The sequence below is a fragment of the Monopterus albus genome, unplaced genomic scaffold (assembly GCF_001952655.1).
Source record: "Monopterus albus unplaced genomic scaffold, M_albus_1.0 scaffold128.1, whole genome shotgun sequence".
Lineage (NCBI taxonomy): Eukaryota > Metazoa > Chordata > Actinopteri > Synbranchiformes > Synbranchidae > Monopterus > Monopterus albus.
In genome coordinates, this window is record NW_018128008.1 from 50,768 (window position 1) to 57,192 (window position 6,425).

The following is a 6,425-nucleotide window of genomic DNA, read 5'->3' on the forward strand; positions in this document are numbered from 1 at the left end:
CTCTGCTCAAGCCAGCACATGTCCAGGCCCGTCTGAAGTTTGCCAAAGACCATCTGGATGATCCAGAGGAGGCATGGGAGAAGGTCATGTGGTCAGATGAGACCAAAATAGAACTTTTTGGTATAAACTCCACTCACCGTGTTTAGAGGAAGAAGAAGGATGAGTACAATCCCAAGAACACCATCCCAACCGTGAAGCATGGTGGTGGAAACATCATGCATTGGGGGTGCTTTTCTGCAAAGGGGACAGGACGACTGCACCGTATTGAGGAGAGGATGGATGGGGCCATGTATCGCGAGATTTTGAGCAACAACCTCCTTCCCTCAGTAGGAGCATTGAAGATGGGTCGTGGCTGGGTCTTCCAGCATGACAATAACCCCAAACACACAGCCAGGGCAACTAAGGAGTGGCTCTGTAAGAAGCATTTCAGGGTCCTGGAGTGGCCTAGCCAGTCTCCAGACCTGAACCCAATAAAAAATCTATGGAGGGAGCTGAAGCTCCGTGTTGCCCAGCAACAGCCCTAAAACCTGAAAGATCTGGAGAAGACCTGTATGGAGGAGTGGGCCAAAATCCCTGCTGCAATGTGTGCAAACCTGGTCAAGGACTACAGGAAACATCTGACCTCTGTAATTGTAAACAAAGGTTTTGGTACCAAATATTAAGTTCTATTTTTCTGTTGTATCAAATGGAAATAAAGTATTTAAAACTCTAATAATGTGATTTTCTGGAATTTTTTGTAGATTCTGTCTCTCACAGTTGAGGTGATGAAAATTACAGATCTGTCCATTCTTTGTAAGTGGGAAAACTTAAAAAACTGGCAGTGTATCAAATACTTATTTGCCCCACTGTATATATCTATAAATATACAAGCAGCATAAACAAAGCACAGCTATGTTATATCTCCGTGACAGAGGCAGGTGTCAGGCCCAGGACAACTGGGGGCGAGCCTCAGGAGAACATACTGTATGTTTGCTGTGAGATAACCAGAGGAGCTGGGGACTGTTACATCTTCAGTGGTGAGGAAGGAGGAAGAACTGAATTAAGGCAAACAAACTAACATGCCCCTAAAAATACAGGCATAAAAGCAGCACTAAAATATGAAGAGGTATGTCACATGTGGTCTGAGTCATCAGGAGAGTAATCCATAATGAAAACAGTCGCTAGTGAGAGTCCTGTAGAAGGGGTTAAAAATACCTGCTCCTAAACTGACTACAAGATTAAAATTCAGTAATAACAGTCAAATAGTGTAATCAGTCTAACAGCTACCAGGAATCACCTTTCTGCACTTTATATCAATTATTCCTGCTCCTGTGTGAGAGTCAGCAGACCTTGAAGGCTCCGGGGGTGATGAAGGAGATTTTGTTGTGGTCCAGATACAAAGCCCGGAGCAAGGGCAGGGTCCCAAAGGCCCGTTCAGACAGGAACTCGAGCCTCTTCTTGTCCAGGTTGATGACGGTGGCCTCACAGGGAAACTCTTTGGGCAGCTCGGCCAGGCCGGAGCGGTCAAACAGGATGCTGCAGCTCTTCTCCTGAGTGCAGGAGCAGGATGGCAGACAGGCCTGAGCGCACACAGACGCCGTCTGAGGCAGCAGGCACAGCACAGACACTGGAAGGAAGCACCAGCGTGAAAACACTGTACTCACCATCTACAGCTGCAGAGGGCCAAATGCACTTTGGCACATGGATGGCTATGATAAGGGCAGGTGTCCAGAGAGGATTTGTGCAGACAGAGGTACTTCACAGGAAATTTTTTGGACAAAAGTCTTATTCAGTTTTGTTTCCTTAATCTTGTTTAGGTAAAAATCTTTCCTCACCCTCTGAAATGAGTCAGTAATAAAATTAGTAATTAGTACTAATAGTTCTAAAAATATTCTTTGTAAATTTTTCCATAGTGCTTTTGTTTTAAGAAAATCTCAAGATGCTCTACAAGCCAGTCACATGAACATGATTTCCTTTTTAATGCTTCAGTGGCATTCAGTTTTATTCATTATACCATTAGGAGCATTTCTACCTTTCTCAGGACAGGCTCATGGAGCACACCACATTTTACTGTCACATAGCAGGCCTTGTGTTGCATGGGCAGCCGCATCTTATACATGGTTTGAAATAATGGCTGAATGATAATAGAAAAACAGGTTCAACCCAGTTTATATTTTTGACTGGATCCCCAAAAGAAATCTGTGGACCAATGAAAAATATGACAGCATTATGATAGATTATGCTAATGAATGAATGTTACTTTTGGCTGTTCCCGTTAGGGGTTGGCACAGCGAATCGTCGCACTATCGACTCGCAGGTTGAACTTTGGCACGTGTTTTATGCCAGATGCCCTTCGTGAACCAACCCTGAACCGAACCCAGGCTGCAGCAGCGAGAGCGCTGAATCCTAGCCACTAGTCCATCAGGGACCCCAGAGATTATGCTAATGCTAAGAATAAATAATTTATTAGAGTGCTGCCCTTTTTTTGTTTCATTGAAAGTGTTACACATATAAAAAAAAAAACTAAGAATTAAAAAGCCAGGGAGTGTTCACCTGTCTCACCATGAGACTTCACACTCACTCACAGGTCAATGTTGCCTGCAATCAAAACTGATATCATTTATTTTATTGCTTTCTAGACCCTTTAAAAGTAGGAAATGCCTCTAGACTCCTAGACCAGACCTGCCAGACCTGAGGGAACGAGGGTGAATGGAGCTAAATGGCTAAATCATTTTAAAATCCAACTATAACCTAAACACTGTTCTGTTGATGGTTCAAACAACAAACTGACAGGCTAATAGATTCTAGGGAGTGAAAGACCTGTGTACATATTTAGACAGAGGTGAAATCATGTAAATAGACTGTATTTATATAGTGTTTTTATGCACTGGCCAAAGCGCTTTACAGTGTCTTGCTCAGGGACACTTAGGCATGTAGGGAGACCGGGAGTCAAACCACCAACTTGCTGGTCAGAGGACGACTTGCCCTACCTCGTGAGCCACAGCCACCCCAATGTAATGTCTCTACTTATGTCACATTCTTTTTATTGCTTAACTGGGTTTCTTGCTTTAGTAAAAAATGGTATTCACCCTCAATACATGAAATACCTCTCTCTCTGTAATCCCACGCTAATTATATTACATTTTTGTATAGTATTGATGGTCCCCACTGAAGGCCCAGGTACGAAATGCACGGCCTGCCACAGAGAAAGATAGAGGATTAACTAGCTAGATATACATATCTAGATAACAGTTACACAAGCACACCCTCTTTATCCATGAACCCCAAAACATACTTTGCCAAAGCCCATAATATACTCTGTATTTGCACCAGTCCCATGTGAAAATGACATATGTCTGAATTTGTAGAGCACATCTCATTAATGTAGCAGCACCATTTAAATGTTTAAAAATCCCAAACAATCCATGAACCAATGACACATCTTGACCACTTCATTTTATTGACCACTAGATGTCCTACCTGAGCACTGTGTTGTTGTTCGAGCCTTATGTAAACTAAATTCATTCAGACAAATCATCCTAATTACAATGACAATTTAATATTTTAATAATTCAAGGCAGTTCAATAGTTTGAAAGATAGGGAATCAAATCACCACCTCTGCAAAGGAATAAATACAGTGTTAAATAGTAAAGGCTAAAAACCATTATAAAGCCTCATCCGGTTCTTTCAAACCAGGAACTCAGAGGGACGACTCAGACCACTTGAGTATATAAAAAATATATCCGTGCTGGTTTATTCAAAAAGTCACAGGCAAGAATTAACACTTCAAGTCCAGAGATCTTCCAACCCCCAGCCTGCCAAAGGCAGCCCGGAAACAGGAAGACCCCGAACCACGCATTGCTATACAATATTAATCCTTTCTGGGCTGTCGAACCGTGACGTCACCTGATATGCCAGCTTGGCAGCTGAGCAGAGCAGTAGACCAAACATGAAGAAAATAATGTGTGTGGCTGTTGTTTTCGTGGTGTGTATCTAAAACAATTTGACATAACATTACACATTAAGACAAATATTATGGTTACTTTTACAGTCATAATAACATTTGTCCCTGACTGCAGCCTTTCTCTGCCTTAACTAACCTTGCATTTAACAGCCTGAGGAAGACATCCTGGCTGCACTAACAGTCCTAGACAACAAATCTCTGAATATCTATCTAACTAAAAAATAACCTAACAGCTACTTATAGTGCATTTACACAAACAGACTACTTGACAGTTGCAGACACAGGATGTTAAACGACAGTGCATAGTATAAATAACTCACACTACATTCAGTGATTATATACTGCTGCACAAATAACACCATTTCATTTCCTCTCAAGTCCCTCTAAGCTGGACAGGGAGAGAGTGTGTGTTAGTGTGTAAGTGAGAGAGAGGAGGTGAGAGAGGGAACATAAACTACACAGCCTTGGCCATTTAATGTCTCCACAGCCCCAGGCCTGTGTAAATGGTGGTGTTGTACAACACATTACAACGATGTTTGTGCCCCACCAATTACACTGGTATTTAGCCCATCCACAACCCCAGAGGCCATCAGGGCACTTAGCAGCACAGCAGGGGGGACAAAGCCATCTGACAGGCCACGGAGGCCTGTAACCAAGAGCCAGGAGAGCCACTCAATCAGCCACACTTTCAGTGAGGCCCTCCAGGGGCCTGTCGGTGCCCAGCAGGGCCACTCTCTCTGCTGCTGGTTCTTACTTACAGATTGAATCAAGTCATTATCTCAACAAAACGTATACGTCTTCTGACCAACTGTGAGAAGGTCTGAATATTTTCTCGGCTTTATTACCATGTTTAAAAAGTTGCAACGTTCCTTTAAAACTGAAACAACTTGTCGATTTGTTAAGTTTACTCAACTTTATCTGATGAAAGGTGACAAAGGTCTGAAAACATGGACTGCTCATGTTTATCATTCTGCTCTCATCTTTCTCATTAGTAAACAAATGTACAGACTTTTCCTTCTGTCAGCAAGCCCCTGTCGGTATTTCTGTCATGGATGCACAAATAATATTCAAAATAATATTGACTAATTAATATGGAATTACAAAATGTAGGAATAGTTTTTAATGTAATGGGGTGTCCTAGTGTTTAGTGCACAAAAACAACGTGCACTTATACCCTATGTTCTTTTGTACATGTCCTGTTTTGTCGTCTGTGTCCCATACTGTTAACGGGATATGGAAGAGCTTCATCCATCCATTAGCTGTACCACTTCTCCTGCAGAGGGTCACGTGGGCTGGAGACGATCCCAGCTAACACTGAGTGTGTGGCGGGGTGTACACCCTGGACGGGTCGATCGTTGTTTTAACAGCATTCAAATTCATATTTTAAAATGTGAAGCCAGTTCAAACTGCATGTTGAAATTATGTTTCATTAAACCTAGAGATCTGAAAATGTTCATTCTTCAACCCATTGTAGCCCAGTTAAAGCTTTACCATCTAAACCAATACTTAATGGGACAGTTTTGTTGCTAAAACTTAATTGTATGCATAATTAATATCATGGAGATACAGAACTGATTCCAGATGAGAACACTTTCAGCCTGTTTTCCAGCTCTTACATTCTCAGAGTGCATGTGCTGAGCTGAGTGATGTTCTCAGTATGTCAGTGACCATGGAAATAAACTCTGGCTGCTACAGTACATGAAACAGCACTTCCTTCTTAAAATGTCACCTCTTGGGTTAGAAGTACCGATTTGTTTCAGGTTTAATAAATCCTAAAGAGTGAGAGGCCTTTGTGACATCTCCGGAATGAGTGGCCATGAGCGCGTGTGCAGATGGTACATGCAGTGGTTGTGTGTATGTGAAGGGACTGTGTGTGAGAGAGTGTGTGTGCGTGTCAAGTCTGAAGGAATCTGTTCTGAAAGCAGGGAAAGCCCATTCTACACACGAAACAAAGAAACTTACTGATGTCAATCTCTCCTTTGTTTTTTACAGCTTTTTTCCTCCCAAGAACCTGAAACGACAGACTTTATACGCAGTAACTCACTTTGGTGTACAGTACAGTATGGATTGAAGCAAGAAAAATCAATACAATATCATCTAGAAAGATAGTAATGGATTTCTAACTTAATGGGCTCACACAGGTCTATCGATCAGTGGGATTAACATCTGCAATACCTCAACAATCTGATTTGCATTTAAATTACTGTACGCTCTGTGCTGACACCAATATAACAAAACAGACAAACGTATAGCCAGCACAGCGCGCTCGATTTTGGGGTCTGACTTTAGTATAAATCTTGTCACCCCCCTAAAAAAAAGTACAAAGTATGTGAAAGTTAAGTTGCTGCAGTGGTAGTCAGCTTGCAAACTTTGAGCCATTTTGGATTTGGTAAAGTCTAGACAAGGACAAAAAAGAAAGAACATAAACACCGGGAGACTCGGGGTGAAGTGTCTCCTGTAATACTGAAACAGCCATAACGC